General features: G+C 44.8%; 1 protein-coding gene across 13 annotated transcripts in view; it reads left to right on the forward strand.

The window, feature by feature from the left end:
• Myt1l (myelin transcription factor 1 like) overlaps positions 1 to 17,800 on the forward strand; it is a 405,732-nt gene that overhangs the window by 239,867 nt on the left and 148,065 nt on the right. For all 13 annotated transcript variants that reach the window (XM_051144335.1, XM_051144353.1, XM_051144364.1 and 10 more), the window contains exon 5: positions 9,750 to 9,902. The gene's annotated coding sequence lies outside the window, so the exon portion shown is untranslated. The remainder of the gene's footprint in view (positions 1 to 9,749; positions 9,903 to 17,800) is intronic.

Raw genomic sequence — 17,800 nt, forward strand, 5'->3', positions numbered from 1 at the left:
TGAAGGGTGCCCTCAGAGAAAGACTCTGCCCAGCTAAACGTCCAAAAGGTTGTATGCTTCTAGGAAGAAATTGCTTCAGCATATGAAAGCTGTTGCTAATTTGGTCAACCAGGGCAAGGGTTCATGCAGAGGTGGCCGCTGAACTTGGCAGTGTCATCCATGTGAAGCTAGCTTTTGTGGGTTGAGGGATAGATTCTTCTTCTACAGTTTCAAAGAGCTGCTGAAGCCAGGCAATGAGAGGCCATGCCAGTCACTGTAAAGGGCTCTGAGCAGGCACTGCATGAGGCTGTGGTAGTGAGTCCTGTGTCACAATCAATATTCCAAGACATTTGACATGCTAGAGCCTTAAGACTTCTGCCAAGGAGTGCCTAATGCAGGAGTGAAACGAAGCTGGAGGCAAGCCATCTATGTCCTTTTAAATGAAATCCAGTCCCTGGACATGGATTGGATGTTTGTCCTGTGGGTTTTGGTCTTGCTTAGGTCTAGTATTTCATACTATGGTTTCATTTCTTTCTTTTGTAATGGAAATGTATATTCTGTCATTGTGTGTTAGAAGTATGTGATTTGCTTCTTAATTTTACAAAGGGTCACAGCTAAGAGATTACCTTGAGTCTCAAAGAGACTGTTAAAGGCATGGGAGACTTTTGAGGTTGGGCTAGTTGCATTTTACCTCAGTAGATGACCATGGGTATATGGGGCTCAGTGAGATGCAATGGCTTAAGAGGAATGTCCACCATAGGCTCACATATTTGAACACTGGCCTCCAGTTGGTGAACTGTTTGGGGAGGTTATGACACTTTTAGGATATGAAGTCTTGCTGCAGAAAGTATACTACCAGGAGTGGCATGTGAGAGTTTATAGTCTCACTCTTACCCCATTTCCAGTTGTCCTTACACTCTTTTCTCTGTGTGTTTGAAGATGTGGTCTCTCACCTTCCTGCTTTGGCTGCCTATGGCCATTCTTGCCCGCCCCCCCCCCCCCCCCCCAGTATAGACTATGCTCCTGGAACCATAATCTCAAATAAACTCTTTCTTCCATATTTTGTTTGTGGTTATGGTATTTTAATCACAGCAACAAGAAGTAGCTAATACGGTGTTTCTTTCCCATAGACCACAGAGGAGCGATCTGAGCCTGAGCAGCCAGGACAAGGGATTGGCTGTAGGTCTCAAGCCCCATCTCAAAACAAAGACATTGAGCAAAGTCAATGTCCTGGGCCTTCATGCTGGCGCAGGTTTGGCATGTGTCCCATAGCCTGCCTCACATTTGGTGTTTGGCTGTATTCAATTTCCATCTCTTGAATTTCTTTGAAAAGCTGAGAAGTCAGGGTGCTGCAGATAAGAATGTACCCTATTCCAGATGAGCTGAGTAGCTCCAAGTCCCAGGAGTCCATGAATAAACAACAGCCTAGGCTGTGTCTCCCTGGACCACAAGCTCTAGATGAAGCCCCAGATGACCCAAGCTACCCGCCCATCTTTGAGGGGAGTGTGCTTTCAAGGGCTGTTCTATCCTTCCCCTACTCCAGTTCATGTTTGATCCATCACCCCGCCCCCTGCTTTCTCCCTGTGTTTGAAGACATAATCTCTCAGGCTCCTGCTTCAGCTACCTGTGGCCATGCTTCCACCACCATTTTGGACTCTGCCTCTGTGAACCGAGATCCATTTGCAAAGAACCAGACCCGCTGTAATTAGCCTCTCCATGGCGACCCACTATGCCAAGACACTTTACCTGAGGATGGTAGGGAGCCCAGGTACCTTAGAGCCCGAAGTACTTGGTCCTCAATCACCTCCTGTTTTTCATGTAACCTAAAAAAACACAGATGGGTGTGCATATTATATATAATATACACAGCAATATGTTATATATGTATATAATTATTTCTATTTTGTTTTCTTCTTTTCCTCCTGTTCCTCCTCCTATTTTCTCTTCCACTGCAGTTTCTCACCCTGGGCTCCCAGCTCTAACTTTCCTTAGCTCCCTTCTTCTCTCTTTGGCAGGGTCCTACATCACTGGCTGTACTAGGGGTAGGCATAGTTCCTCTCCACCTCTGGGTTGCAAGCTGCGCAGCTATCTACCAGACCCTCAGACTATGGATAGGAGAAAGTCCGGTGCCTGTTCTGGGCCAGGACACATGGAGGACAGTACCCCCAGTGAGGTTGCCTGCTACCCCTCAGGTCTTTTCATCCCTTCTGTGCCTTGGTCAGTGGTTTCCACAGCACCTAACTTCCTCTGCAATGACAGCCTTTTGGTAGTAGGGCAGATTATCATTTTTACTCAAAGCTCTGGCTGCTGTGAGCTTTAATTAAACCTCTGTTGGGAAGGAAGCTGGCAAAGGCCCCTAAAAGGGAGCTCTGAAGGACAAGGCTGATTATCAAAGTATTAGATCTGCTGTTAGTGAAGTGGCTTAACCCTCCTGACTGGCAGGAGTGAGGCAGGATCCTTGCACATCCTGCCCCAGAGCCAAACAAATGCAAAACACGATGCCCTTCACTCCCTCTCATAAAGGTTCATTTTCATTTACAAGGGGCAATGAGGCGATATGAGCCTCTTCACAGTGAGCGACCATTTACTGGGCAATTGGGTATAAAAAGAAGGAGGTGGGCAGCTATAGCCCACCTGCCATATCAAAGGCATGTCACTGAGCCCAACAAATGCCTCTAGGCCACATTGAGTCCTGAGTGGCCTATGTGGAAAGGACATTCCTGTTACTTGACACAGAAGTATGGGACACACAGGGCATGGCAGCAGAGAACAAGAGCACCCCAGAAGTCATCAGGATGCTCCCTCCTGACAGAGCCCCTGCCCTCCTCAAATACCTAGGCTACTAGAGTACATGTCTTCCCCTGAACATGAGATAGAAGTCAGTGACTGGGGGCAGCCTGCTCCCAGGACAATCCTCATGAGAGATGACACTAGCTCCTTCCTCTGAAACAACTTGACCTTCAAACAACGTTGTAGTCACCAGGGCCTGAGAAGGCATGAGTGCATGAGAGCCTGTAACCTTGAGGTGGCCAAGGATTCATGCCCCAGGCTCAGTCCACTGCATAAGCTGAAGCCAGAGCTAAGCAGGTCATCTCTACACCCCAGGGACACCAGCTGGCTGCACCATGCTGCACGACTATTCAGAGGCAGAATACAAGGTATGGGGCAGCACTAGTAAGCCAGCTATTGGATGCCCCTGCCTTTCTGAGAAGCTGTGACTCAGGCAATGAAAATTTACCAGTCACTCAAGGAGAATGTAAAATACAAGGAAGGAAAAGAAACTAGATCCCAAGGGGCCTGACCCCATGAGGAATGCTTTTTGAAGGCACTCAGGGATGTTTAAAAAATGGAACCATAATTTACATACCATAAAATTTACATACTTTAACCCTGATGTCTCCTGTCCAGTTTGGTATTTGGGATGCATCTTTAACCACTGGGACTACATGGTACACTTGAGCATATTTTTTTAAGTTTGATAAAATCCAATTTTTAAAAAATAACTGCTCTTATTTTTTGGTGTCAAGGCTCAGCATCAGAAGATCCACTTGTTTTCTTCTGTTTAATGGTTTTACCTCTTGTACATTAACATAAATATTTTATTTTATGTGTATGGGTGGGTGTAGGTCTGTGTACAGTGTCCATGCAGTGCCTGTAGGAGCCAGAAGAGGGCACTGGATCCCTGAGACTGGAGTTACAGACAGGTGTGAGCTGCCATGTGGGTGCTAGGAATCAAACCCGGGTCCTGTGCAAGAGCAGCTGGTGCTCATAATTGCTAAACTATCTCTCCATCCTTTACACTTCGGTCCTTAAGCCAATTTGAGATCCATTTCATATATGGTATAAGATAAGGGTTCAAATTCATTCTTTTTGTGTGGCAATACCATCTGTCCCCAGTATCAATTTTTTTAACAGTTTATTCCCCTTTGAGTAGCCTGGGCACCTTGGTGGCAAAGCTGTTAATAGCAAACACCTGGAAGAAGGTATTCTGACCTTTTGTTCTGTCTCCTTGGCCTGATCTCTCACTTGGTGCCATCCCTTCTTGTTTCTGTCATGCTAAACGTTCTGAAGAGGAGGGTGTGAGTCCTACTGCTTCTCTTCATATTGTCTGCTGTGGATATGGTTTCAAATATTAAATGCCACAAAATCAAAAAGGGCAGAGCTGGGCTCAAACCTTGTGCTTCTATGCTAAAACATCATGCATTAGAAAGGAGGCTATCACTACACAGTTGCAATGATGAGAGATCTAGCCTTCAGTAACAAGACTCCACTCAGAGAAACAGATCTACAGATGGCAAGGTAGGCAAGATGCTGGGAGAAAAAAACTATTTAGAGTGTCTCTTGTCCTAATACTCCACCATAATGAGCAGCATGCCCCCCTCAGCACCAACACAACAAACCCCCTCTGGACTCAGACCCTCCCATATGCCCAGAAGGCAGATCCTCCTCCAGACCCACACAAATCCTCCTCTCTGCCCCTTTTGTGCTTCTTCTATACTCAGACTGCAACCCTTTCTCCACATCTAGACAGCAGAGTCTCCCTTGCACCCAGAGACCAGACTCCACAACACATACATAACAGGCCCACAGACCCAGAAGAACTGTCTCTACGGTCACACAGCAGGCCTTTACACTCAAACAGAAGACCTCCAAAACAACAAGAAAGTACACCAGCCTCTATACCCAAACAGTAAAGCATCATCTACTCCATGCCAGAGGGCCCTCATCAACACTCCGATAGCAAGACCTTCTCTATGTTGGAAGAATGGGCCCTCTTCTACAGACACACTGAGAAAGCCCTCCTCAATATGCAGACAGCAAGCTCTGCTCTACACTCAGACATCAGGCCCATTACATAGTAGCTCTTTCACTAAGCCAAGACAGCAGGCTCTTCTCTATTCTCAGCCACGGGATCCTCCCATGTTTGAGAGGGCAAAACAGCAGACCTTCCTACACACTCACACAGTGGAGGGCCCTTTGACCACACCCAGGCCTAGGGCCTTCTGGATGCACACAGCAGCCCCCTCACTATACACAGAGAACAGAGAAGACTCTGTATCCACATAACAGCCCCTCATCTGCACAGACTGCAGACTTTCATATCCGCACAAGGCTTCCTCTGTATGCACAGCTGACGCTCCTCTATACCCAGACTGGAGGCTCTTCCCTGCACCCAGACAGCTTCCTTACCTCTTATCCAGTCAGCAGACCGGCTCCCACATCTAGACAACAGGCTCGCCTCTACACCCACAGTTTTCCCTCTCTACCCTCAGCCACCAGCTATACATAAGGCTTTTCACAGTCACAGTAAACCTCCTTTTTAACTACTTCCTTCAGCTCCTTAACTGTTGGGGTGTCTCTGCAGCACAACCACCTTTGACTGTCTCCTGAACTTAAATACTGTCTCAGAGCTGTGTCTTATCCACCCACCCACCGTACCCACCAGGTATCACCTTCTGCTCGGGGAGACCAGTTAGAGCCTGCATTCTGACACCGTGTTGATCTAGTCTTTACTCTGTGGTTGAAATAAGCAAAACATGAAGACAGACCGATTAGGAACAGCTTCGAAATTAACTTTAAAATGTAACTCAGTTGGTAGGATCTTTGCCTAGCCTGTATGAGGTCCTGGGTTTTGATCCTCAATCACCTGAATTCCCAGCACTTGCGAAGCAGAGGCAGAAGGGTTTAGAATGCAAGGTCATCCTTGGTAAGCAGCAGGTTTGGGATCAATGCTGGCCAAGGTAGCGAGCACAGTAGTTACACCCATAATGTCCACGCTTAGGGGGAAAGAACATGAGAACCGTCAAAAGGTCAAGGCCAGCTTGGGTTAGACAGCACATACTGAGACAGCCTCTCTCAAAGAAACCAATAATAAGACTAAAATGGCATAGAGAATATGTAGAGGTAAGCAAACTGCCATGCCATCATCACACAATACTGATTGATTACCGAGAAAAATAAAGGGCATGGAGGAAGATATGAGTGTGAAGAGGTTAGAAAGAGGCACGTTTGGTGACAGAGACCAGTACAAGGTCATGTAGGATGCACTCTGGTGGCAGGCCCCAGTGTCACAGGCCAGTGCTTCCCAGGTGACCAGGACTGAAACTCTGCATGGGAGAGGGTTCCTACAGATTCCATAGTATACTAATGCTGAGCATTAATGCAGAGAGAGAGAGAGAGAGTCACATCTAACTCCAGGGTACCAGAGGAGAGTGAGGATCAGGTCCTTAGGCTACAAGAAAGCCTAGGCTTCTGAGTAGCCAGAAAACAGACCTCAATAGGGACTGCTAGAACAAAGTCACACCCTAACCTTCTTGGACAAATAAGTGTCACACTGAGATCAGGGCCTTAAACAATCACTAGGGTTCTCATTCAGAAGAGATGCAGAGCTGTCTCCTCAAAAAGAAAAAAAAAATCCAGGAAAGAGATAGCTGGACACAGAGCCTCGGATTTACTCCAAGAATGATCCTCTGCCTTAGGGAACCTCCAGCTGCCCTGGGAGGGTGATCAAGCAGTGACTAGTGAGTCCTCCAGATAGAGGACTCCAGGGAACCAAGAGCAATGTACAGACATGCATGGAAGCAAGGGCTCCCAAAAGCAAATAAACAGAAATAAATTAGGTGTGAGACCTCATTTTCCTGAAATTTATTTCCCAGAGGGTATTCCTGCCACTGACTTACTATTTTTACAAATGAACTAAGAACCAAGAAAGAGCGGAGGCTCTGATCTGGCCACACAAGGCAGGACTCCTCCCACCCCTCTGTGGCTACAGGGGTTCTGCTGTCTCTGATCCTGGCCTGGGGGACAATAGGCTGCCTTCACCAGTGTGCTGTTCTGAGCCAGCTTAGTAGCTGGCAAGAAGGAAGTCACTCTATCTCAATGTCATTGCCTACTCTTCTGTGCCTCTGAAGCATCCTCTCACATAGCTTGTTAACAAAATAAAAACCCACAAATGAGTATGCTTTATGTGACAAGTGTAACAAGTAGGAATCTCATATCTAATTTCATTTCTGCCAAAAACCAAGCTGAACCACAATTGGTTTGCTTGTCACTCATTAATACATGATTTAATTGTTTAATTTTAAACATTATGAGCTATCAGCATGTGTTTCTTGGTATTCTAACATTCAGTTGAGTGTTAGTTGGTTGTAGGACACTTCTTTTTTCAGAAGAATCTAAAAGGCAGTGTTAGGTTATAATTAAACTACTGCCAATGTATTAACTTGTTTCCTTCCGTATCTCACTGATGTTGTTTCTCATTTATTGATTATTCAGTTGTAACCTTAATGTTGGCCATAGATTTTTCTACAGACTCAAGAATACTCTTGGAATTTCCCCATTCTCTTCTTTCATACATCCTATTTTTTCTTCATACTCCAAATGATTTTTCTGTACATTTTAAGAATGACTATGTTAGTCTTAAACTCTATTATTTCTTTAAGTTTGACCATGGGAGTGTGTAGCAATATTTCATGTATCTCATTATACTGAGCTGCTAAGGGTCTCATGGAAGATGAAGGACACAGTCCCAGTGAGCTCTCTCTTCCCCATCACTAGACACATCCTGTCCAGACCCAGAGACAGAAGTTTAGTGGGAAGAGCTTTCTGCCTCTTCATATTGTCACACTTGCACATGAATAGCCAAGAATCAGAGATGCTTACACACTAAAAAAAAAAAAAAAAAAAAAAAAAAAAAAAAAAAAAAAAAAAAAAAAAAAAAAGTGGTGCCCAGGGGTTCAATCTTTCATTGAACACTCAGTAATGGGCTGGATTCTTTTGGTATATTATCTAACTTAGAGATTGAAAATTCCAGGAAGTTCATGCTTATGAAACAACATACATAGGCTATGAAATAATAAGTGAAGGTGAATAAAAACCAAATTCTGCCTGAACTAAATCATTTGACTATTCAACATTTTACTGGTTGGTTGAGTCATCACATTATAACCCAATTGAAACTAGACTCCTTTTCCTCTAGTCAATGGGATTGAGGTTTTCTGACTTCCTTTTTCTCTCTGCTCTCTCCATCTCCACCTCTGGTTCCACCTTTGGTTTCTGCCTCATCTCTTTCCCTCCTTCCCATTCTCCTTCCTCCCCATCTCCCTTTCATCCTCTTCTTCTCTACCCTTCCTTCCTTCCTCCCTTCTCATACAATCAACAAGTCCACATTAGCACCATGGGACATATCAACTGGGAAACCCTTCCTGTGCCTGCCAGGTTCAGAGGACTGTGCTATGACATGGAGGAAGGACTCTTGAGAAATTCAAGTGAAACTACTTGAACAAAAGCATAACATAGGGCATTCCGCTTTAAATTTAAAAGTCAAAGAGAGAAAAAAAAACCATCTGGTCGAATCTGCTTCTAATTTGTGTCCAGTGTGATTAGGGTCTTGGGGCAATATCTGTGCATAGACGCCCACTTTCTGTTTATGTAGATGAAATTATCTCTCTTAGAGAATGTGGTTTATAATGGAAGGCTCTACAGCCCAGACCGTAGTGTCCAACATTATCGGAGGAATGCTGATTTCCAGGCCAAATACAGAGATGTTGAGTCCTTCTTACTTATCTCATCCACTGAGTTTGCTGCTCCTCAGAAGAGAGTTTCCAATGAAGGTGAGCTTGTAGTTGGGGCAGGTAGACTATATCAAGCTGAGGAACTGAAATGTAGACATCTTTAAGTTCCAAAAGAATTTGTAGGCATCCACCCATAGAGGCAGCTTGCCATCCTCAGGAGAAAAGCCTTTGACACGTGATTGGTTACAGTTTAAGATAACCCAGAGGTTGCAGCTGCAGGGAACTGCACAGCAGTGGCACTGAGCTGCTTGAGACAAGTGCAGCAGTGAATATCCGGAAATATCCAGGGGGTGTCAGTGCCATGCACTAGGGCTCCCCTAGGGTTACATCACACTTTGTCCCCTCCCCTGGCCCTCTCCATTCTATACTCTTCTGGGAGTATGTGAACAAGCTGACCATGCTGATGCTGCGAGCCTTGGGGTTCGGGGGCCACTGTCCCACTAGCTAGCAAGATTTGGACAGAGATGGGATACCTTCTCTGAGTGTCAGGGTTATTTTATTTTATTCACGAAATTGGCATAAACTTTAGAGGAGACAAAGGATACAAAAATATTCCTTAAAGTGTTCTAGCCCTGGAGGTATGTGTCTCTAGGAGACTGTCCGGTTCATTTGTTCGTTCATTCGTCCGTTTGTTTGTTCCTCCCTTCCATACTTCCTTCTTTAGGGGGTGTACATGACACATGCGCATGTAAGTCAGATGACAACTTGAAGGAATCAGTTCTGCCCTTCTACCTTGTAGGTCCCAGGGATCGGGCTTGGATTATCTATCTTAGCAGCAGGTGCTATCTGAGCCACCTCACTAGTCTGGCTCAGATCAGCAGCCTACAAAGTCCTTGAGGAAATCACAAATAAATGAGGCTTACAGAGTGACTCCTAGCATGGAACTCGACTACAAGGCCTCTGTGAGGGTAGAATTCTATCCCAGACTTAGGAAGTAGGGGCTTGGATGGTTTTCTGAATGTGCCAGCCTACACAGGGGCCAGGGAAGGCACAGCCTCAGAGCTGGAAGAATGGCTCAAATACAAGGACATATGACTAGCCCATGAGTATTCTGGTCCCTGGAGGAGGCAAAATGTCTGTCATGGAGGATACCCATTTACATTATCTTCTGATATGTTTGTGAGAGCCTCGGGTGCTTAATGTTTTTTCTTTCTTTCTTTCTTTTTTTTTTTTCTTTTTTTCTTTTTTTTTTTACAGATGGAGAAATGGAGGCACAGAGAAATTAAGTGACTTGGCCACAGTCACAAGCTGGGGAGGACCAGGGAAAGCCTAGAGAGAGCTGGCTCTGGGCCTGCATCCTGCCCACGGAGTCACCTGCCTCCGTCCTCAGGAGAGAAGGCTTCCTACAAGGTAAGAGCCACTTGTCTCCCCAGCATGTGCATTTCCTGCCTCCACACTGAGTAGGGACTGTTAGTGTGCAGTGCTGTGAGGAACACTGTCCCAGACCACGTCAGTGAGGAATGAGGTCCGTGGGTGTTCAGCCTGGGCACCTGACCCTCTCTATCCTGGCAGAGTTGGGTGTCCACCATCCTTACAAGACCTCAAGTGCCTCCACCTGGGCACTTGATAGGTCCCCGTAATTCTGGGTTTCCTACCTCTCCATCATGCCTTCCCTACCACAGTGCTGCTCTCCCCTGTGAAGCCTTCACTCCTGACTTCACCTTGGTCCTCTCAAACAAAGAGTGCTACATCCTTGGAACTCAGAAAGGAGTGGGAGGTGCTTTCCCCACCCGTCAGGAGCTCTTCTCTTGGTTGCTCCTGTTGCAGTCGCCCTGTGCCTCTAGCAGCCTTTGGCGCTCAGGGCTTTGGAATACCTAGGCAACTTTTACCTCCTGGCCCTTCACTGGGAACCTAACCCTGACATCCTGAACACCATGCTGTGTCAGGCAGGGCGAGGGAAAGGCCATGGACTAGCTGTACTCTTGTTTCCCTGGCTGGAAACTCTGCTCTCTACTCCCACACAAGGTAATTCCAGTGTCCCTCTGACACATGCCATCAGCCCGCCACACAGAATCTTACTGCCATACTGAATGTCCATTGCTTTTCCTTACACAATTTCTAGAACGTTATTCCTTCCTGTCTTCTGTGGATGTTTCATTGGGTTATTTTCCTGTTCTTGGGGGAGTCTTCTTTGATGCATTTGTAGCAGCTCCATCCTTGAAAGCTCCCTGCAGTGAGGTGTTCTCAGATGGAGAGGTGCTTTTGTTGTGGGAAGGGCACCCCTGACATAGGAACTGGTTTCAACAGGGACAACCAGGTTCCATTAACTGGTGGCAAGCCATGGTAGGGCACCATCTCTGAGATCCACAGAGATGACAGCTCATGCTCAATATATGCTGAATAGTTTACTGTTTGCAATGTCCTTCCAAGTCCGTCCTCGACTTTTGTGAGCATTCACAGCCACCCGACCCTCACGTCAGCTTATGGGAAAGTGTGGCTCTTACTCAGTAGACTGGACGATGTTAAAACTGAGGCCTAAGGGGCAACAGGGTCAGGGTAGGAAAGGCTCTAAGCTGCCTCCTCTTCTGACTCCCTCATCTCTTCACTTTATAATCTGAAGCAATTTATCTGTGCTGACAATCTGAGGGGTCTTGTGTTTCTTCCCCTTGAATGCTAATATATGTCACAGGTCACAGGTCATTGGTCACAGGTCACAGGTCCTATCACTCATAGGCACAAGCTTCTACAGCTTCCTATATTCTGCTAGTATTTTCTTTCTCCTAAAATCTACATAAGTAATTTTGGGTGTGGACTCTAAGAAAATTGTAAACTAAAGGTTTTCTAGGATAATGTCACTAGGGTAATGAAAGGTTGGATCAGTAGTTTTCTATGTCAAAACATATGTGAATTTTAAAGTGTAATATTCTTATGCTGATAATTAAAATTAATTCAGGGGAATCCAAGGTAGAAAATGGCAAGTATAGACAGCTCCCACCTCTGAGAACTCTGGGTCATCATGTGATTATGAAACTGAGTGTAAAAGTGCATAGACTTTACAAATGTATCAAACTTTGTTTTTAAAGGAAGACAAAGGAACAAAGATCAGATAACCCAAAGGCCAGCACACTGACACTTGGTAGCTGAAGTGGGCCCAAGCAGTACCAGGACTTTGTCTTACTAAAGGAAAGGAATAGACAAGGCCATGTGGTAGAGAGTCTTTCTAGAAATGGGATCATACTTGACTAAAAAGTACGTAGGCTTTTTTTGTTTTGGGTTTTTTTTTTTTTTTTTTTTTTTTTACATATTTTAAGATAAACTGACATTATCTTTTTGGAAGATTCTTTAGCACTTGCATAAAGATGTACATATTTATTGTGACTTACTTTCTGTAATGGAAGAAATCAAACCTACAAAATAAAACAACTGATCTCTCTATCAGCAGAAGAAAGTAGGGGCACATCAGATGCCTCTAAGCAACAAGGACAGACATGAAAACAGCAGGTCTACACATAGGAGATGCCCTCTGCTATAGCATGAATGGGGCTGTGGTTGCCTGGAAGTTTGTTCACAAAGAGTAAGCATGCATAGGAAAGGCTGGGCCATGTCCATCATGCTCTGGAGCCCAGCATCAGGGTCGGCCAGGTGAAGAGCCTTCTCGGGGCAAGGCAAGGCGAGGCAGCTGTTGATTTTATCCCATAATGACAGCCAGGTCCCTGTTCTTTGTACATCTCCTGGAGATGGGACAGATGCAGAGAATGGCTTGTCTCTGATTTGAAGATATGATGATCTAGTGGGAATATTTGAATGACCTCATGAGGCAATGCAATGTTGGGAAACTTGTTTAGAGTTAGTTTCTAGAAAAATAAAGAGATAAAATTTATTCTAAGAAGATCGATAAAGGACAAATGAATGATTAACATGGACAAAGAAAGCTTAGACACTGGAGTCATGGGTGGCTTCTGGAAAAGATGGCATGCTTTGAGCCTTTACAAGAAGAGCCTCCATCCTGCCTTTAAAGTCCTTGCCAGTCTCCAGGCTTCCAGCATCCTTGGCTAAGACCTGGTAGGGATGTCTTACTGTGAAAATCACACATGCCCTGCATATAGGTTTAGGTCTTGCTTCTCCATGGTTCTTTAAAGTCTCTGAGAGTCATCCAGCTACTGTTCTTTAAAACAGTTGTCCTCAGGGCTGAAGGAGGCCCATGACAGCATTCTAGGCTTCCCCAGGAGTCCTGGTTGCTGGACTGTCCTGTGAACCAGCTCAGACCACATTGGGAGCAAGAAAGTTGAATTCTATAGTGTGTGAACAGGTATCATTAGTAAGGGACAGTACAGAACAGTGCACACTGTCCTATGGGGATGCCATGGCTCAGCTCTGGCTAGAGGTGACCAAGAGAAATTTAGGAATCTTGTAGTATGCTCTTTGTTCATGGTTTAGTCAGCAGCCTCCCAGACACGAGCACAGCTGCCACATCTCAGAGCAAGGCAGCTAGGTTACATGTTTCCATCCTATTGATGACAAGAAGAAGAGGGATGGGGAAACAGACAGACATACAGAGGGTTTTACTCCTCTGTCTTATTCACCTGATATCAATTTCCACCCAATAAGATTGAAGATTAGACAAGTTGAGTAATGCTACACTTACTGGTGCTGTGAACCAGAGCCCATTGATCTCTCCTGACTTTTCTGTAGCCTCTTGAAAAACCATGCTCCCTCTCATTTCACATGAATATCAGATCTAGGTCCTCCAGACCAATGTGCTTGCACCACATAAATTCCCTCAACAAAGGCTTGATCATGCTTTGGAAAGCCACTTTCAATTGCCATAGCAATCTATCTCAACACTTGGCAGGAAGGACCAGAGTCTATGATTTCTCATTCTTGCTGACCTTCCCACATGGGTTTTTATGATCCAAATTTGTGTGAGCCTGAGCAGAGTATGGACACATGTTCTGTCGTGGAGCAGTATGCATGCATGGGGCGTCTGTTACCTAGGAAACAGAATAGGTGCTAGTGGGACACACCAAGCCACACAGTTGCATCCTCAAACCTCTTCTCTCCAGAGTTCCTGCTTCTTCCTGCATGTCTTCCATGCAATTTAGCCTCTGCCCCTACTCTAATCTGCCCTCTCAGTGTGGCTACTCATCAGTGAAATAAATTTATTTGAATAGCAAGAGCTGAAGACAGGGTCAGCGGATTGGCAAAATTGAGACTTGCTTCCTGAATAACTGAGAAGGGATAGGCAGGGTTAAGAAACAGCTTGGGTTTGGGGGGTCTAGCTCAAAGGCACCCAAACCCACCTTACAATTCAGGACCTCCTGTGGTCCTGTCCTACAAGGAGGACCATAGAGGGGAGAGAAGGTCCACATGTGGAGATACAGAATAGCTTGGTCTCCACAGTCCCAGTGCCCACAATGCAGCTCCTTCTTGGGTTATGGTTGTGACCTGCAGGTAGAACAGAAAGCAGCCTCCAAAGGCTCCCATGGATTCCACAGACTCCATGAGTATAGAATACATGTAAAATATCACCATCTCTTACTGAGGCCCAACCTGAAGAAAATGTCTTTTAAGATCAAAGTAGTAAGATAAATTCTGATTCCAAATGTGAAATTTACATGCTGGAAAACACATCACATGCTCTTCCTTCAGTACATCATTTCCATTCCTGATAGCTTCTGTGGGCAGCGGCTGCCTCCTCCTCCTCCTCCTCCTCCTTCTTATCTTCTTTTTTCTTTTCAAGACAGGGTTTTCTCTGTGTAGCCTTGGCTGTCTTGGACTCCATTTGTAGACCAGGCTGATCTAGAACTCACACCTATCCCCCTGCATCTGCCTCCCTGAGTGCTGAGATTAAAGGTGTACATCACCATACTTGGCTAAGACTTTTTGAAGAATAAAGGCCCTTAAAGTTCTTTAGGAAAAAATCTATCATTAGTTCGAAAAGAAACTGGCTTAAGGGAAAAAAAAGGATGGATGCTAAAGTAGTCCTGTCAGTGTGGATTTCCTAATTCAAATTCCCAAGGGGACACTGAAGAGCCATCAAGGTGTGGAGTAAGCATATCCAGTCACAAAGAGAGCACAGCTGGGGTATGGGATCACAGAGCCATTGTCATGGCTAAGGAAGTTCCTGCAGCTTGGGCTAAGAGCTCCTGAGTCATGAACAGTCCAGACTCTGGTTGCCACTGATGGTGCCCAGTGGAGGGGTTACAGAGGAAAACCAGCCGTCTTTCTAAGATGGCAGGGCGTTCAGGGCATAGAACCTGAAGAGAGCATATGAGGAGCCTGCAGGAGTACCTGGCCTGTGTCTGCGCACTGTTATGTGTGACATTAGAAAATGCCATTGCATAGTATATCCATTGTGCTGAATCTGAACCATACTGTTGGCACTTACTGAACATCTGTAAGCAAAGGATACAAACAAATTTGAAATGATTTACCCTGAGATTTCCTCAGCCAAAAGGAAAGAAAGAGACTCAGCATTTATTTAGTGTTTGCTGTATGTAGAATGCTGGGCTTGACAGTTAAGAAACATATTTATCACTTAATCATTATTGCAACAAATGTTATTTGATAGAAAACAAAACACACTCTAGAACTACTGTCATCTCAACAGCGTTAGTGCTGGATAAACCAGCAGGACCAAGGAAGAGAGGGGGAAACAGAGTCTGTGATGATGGAGATTCAGCACAGGGCAAGTGAGGCCTTTCCGTGTAGCTAAAGTAGTGTGAATTCATAATACGCAATTAGAGGGAAAATAGCTGTCCGTTTCCAGAGGCAGAATTGACCTATGTGTGCAAAAGGGCCAGGCATGGTGGCACATGCTTTTAATGCCAGCATATGGTAGAAGCTTGATCTACATAGTGAGTTCTAGCTCAGGCAGTGTTATATCACATGGCCTTGTCAATAATAATAATAATAATAATAATAATAATAATAATAATAATAATATTCAGAAAGGATCATAAGTTTAAATACAAATAAAGCAGTTCTTATTTGGCCACTGAGCTGTTCGATAAGAAGCCAGCATTCCTATCCCATGGCCATGGAGAGAAACAGGGACTGCCATAGCTGAGGCTAGACACTGTTTCCTGAACTACAGCCAAGGGCATCATAAATGTAGGTTTACTCACCAGATTGTAAATTAATGTGCCAGACAAAGTGGTAGCTGTTTTCCTCTGAAATCAGGTACAGACCCTGTCGCTGGTAGCCCTGAATGAACGCCACAGTATAGCCTGGAGGTTTTGGCATGCCCTGTGTCCTTTGCCTGGATTACTTTCCTCCTGTCCTACTTCAACCTCAAGCATCTGATTAACTTCAAACATCAGTCCTTCCACCCTTCACTCTAGATTTTAGTATCCCTGGATGAGTATTGTTCAGCTCAATTTACCCTCACACTTATTATTCAATTTTAAACTCCTTAAAGCCCCTCCCCCGGCTCTCCATCTCCTGGACAACTTTACAGAGTCTTAGAAGTTACACTGTTTCTACAGAACATGAAATGTTTCCTCACTGGCGGCTTTACTCACTGTCTCATTGGTCCCATTCAGCTTTGCAAAAACTTGGGGTATTTTGAAAAGTCTCATGTTGAATAGCAGTTTTAAAGCCTCTGTCCCTTGGGTGTTGTTTAAACTACAGCCCACACACTGAGACAGCATGCACAGGCTTTTAATGCTTAGGTAATAAGAGTCCAACTGAACAGAGGCCATAGCAGTACTAAGCCCAAAAGACTCCCAAGAAGCTCCTCACCACCTGCAACCTCCTCAACAGTCTCTTATTCCAGTTTTCACCTACTGTCTCAGACTGCAGTTAAGTCACTCTTCCATATTTCTATGAACCACCCACTCGTGCCACCATGGCCTCTGTCCAGTTGTGCCCACTTTGCCATCTCCTGGCCCCATTATGTTCCTTCAAGAGCCACTCTTCCTAACAGATGCATGAAATGTTCCTTTCAATACACTGTCTTTCCTCTGTCTTCTAGGCCTGCAGTTTCTCAGAAAATGGCTTCAGCCACCCACCCAACCACCCACCCATCCATCCATAAACAGGGATTCAAGTACCTTTGTGCAGGGATGAGCTGTAGACCCTTTCCATATGTGGATATACGATTCTCAAGTAGCACAGCATTCCATGAGCATGTACTTCTGCGAGCTTTCCTTTTCTGAAGCCATCCTCCGTTTCCTAAATAGGGTGCAGCACTGTATCTGAAGCAGATAGGTCTCATGAACAGATATTCAGTTCACCGAATGAGCTCATGTTTCTTATTGTATGACGTGTCCTGGTGACCCCACATTATATCCATATAGAGTAAGGCAGACACTTCAAGTTGAAGCAAATGGCAGGACCACCCACCATGGTATGCCTCTAGCAAGGCCATGTGCATCTGTTAGGTGCTTTATTCTAACATGTCTTTCTAACTCTTTCCATAGAGCAAGTGGCTTTGATACATTGTACATTAAACAAGGCATGGAAAGTGACATGCTGTCCCCATTTTCTGCCCAGGAATGCAGCTTGTCCATACCAGGGATGGCAAAGAAATCACAGATGGGGTTGACAAATGATCATCTAGTAATCTGAGAAATGTTTTTACTGTTTGTGTCTTATCTTCACTGTCTTTTAGCAGCCCCTCTGGTTGGTTGAGTATAATTCAATACATCCCTATTTGGTGAATTTATATTTGTATCTAAGACATTCATATGTTGTGGAAATATTTGAGGAATAAGATATAAGTAAATATTCGCCTCATGGTTATCCATCCCTGTGGCTTAAAGGAGACATTTATAGCATCTCTGACTTTCCCATCTACATGTTCAGAACTGTAGAGTTTTTCACATATAAAAGAAATGCAATAAAGTAAATCTCCTTACAAGATTACTACAAGGTTCTAATTAAGTAAAACTTGGACATTTAATACAACTAAAAAGAGGCTAGCAGAATGTCACTCACGTCATCAGGGTCTTCCCTTCCATGTCAAATATCATATACACAGTGTGTCCTCTGCCACAGGTAAAGATCTATGTACCCAAAAAGAACCTGGGCAATTTAGATTGGACAACATGAAAAGGAAGCCCCCAATAGTAGGAGTGATAGGATTCTCACTTCTCTTTCCTCTAAACTCTTATCTTATTAACCCAGTCATTCACAAGGAAAATCTAGATACATTTTGCCTTTTTGTAAACATAATTGGTGTTTACTTTGTTCTTTGTACAAGTACAACACAAACACCCAAAGGTGTCCTAATCAAACCCTCAAGAGGAGAGTTGGACCCTGGGAGATCCATCCAAATCTGTGGCTGGAGATTGCAGAGACCTAGT

This window comes from Acomys russatus, chromosome 1 (assembly GCF_903995435.1).
Source record: "Acomys russatus chromosome 1, mAcoRus1.1, whole genome shotgun sequence".
NCBI classification, from domain to species: domain Eukaryota; kingdom Metazoa; phylum Chordata; class Mammalia; order Rodentia; family Muridae; genus Acomys; species Acomys russatus.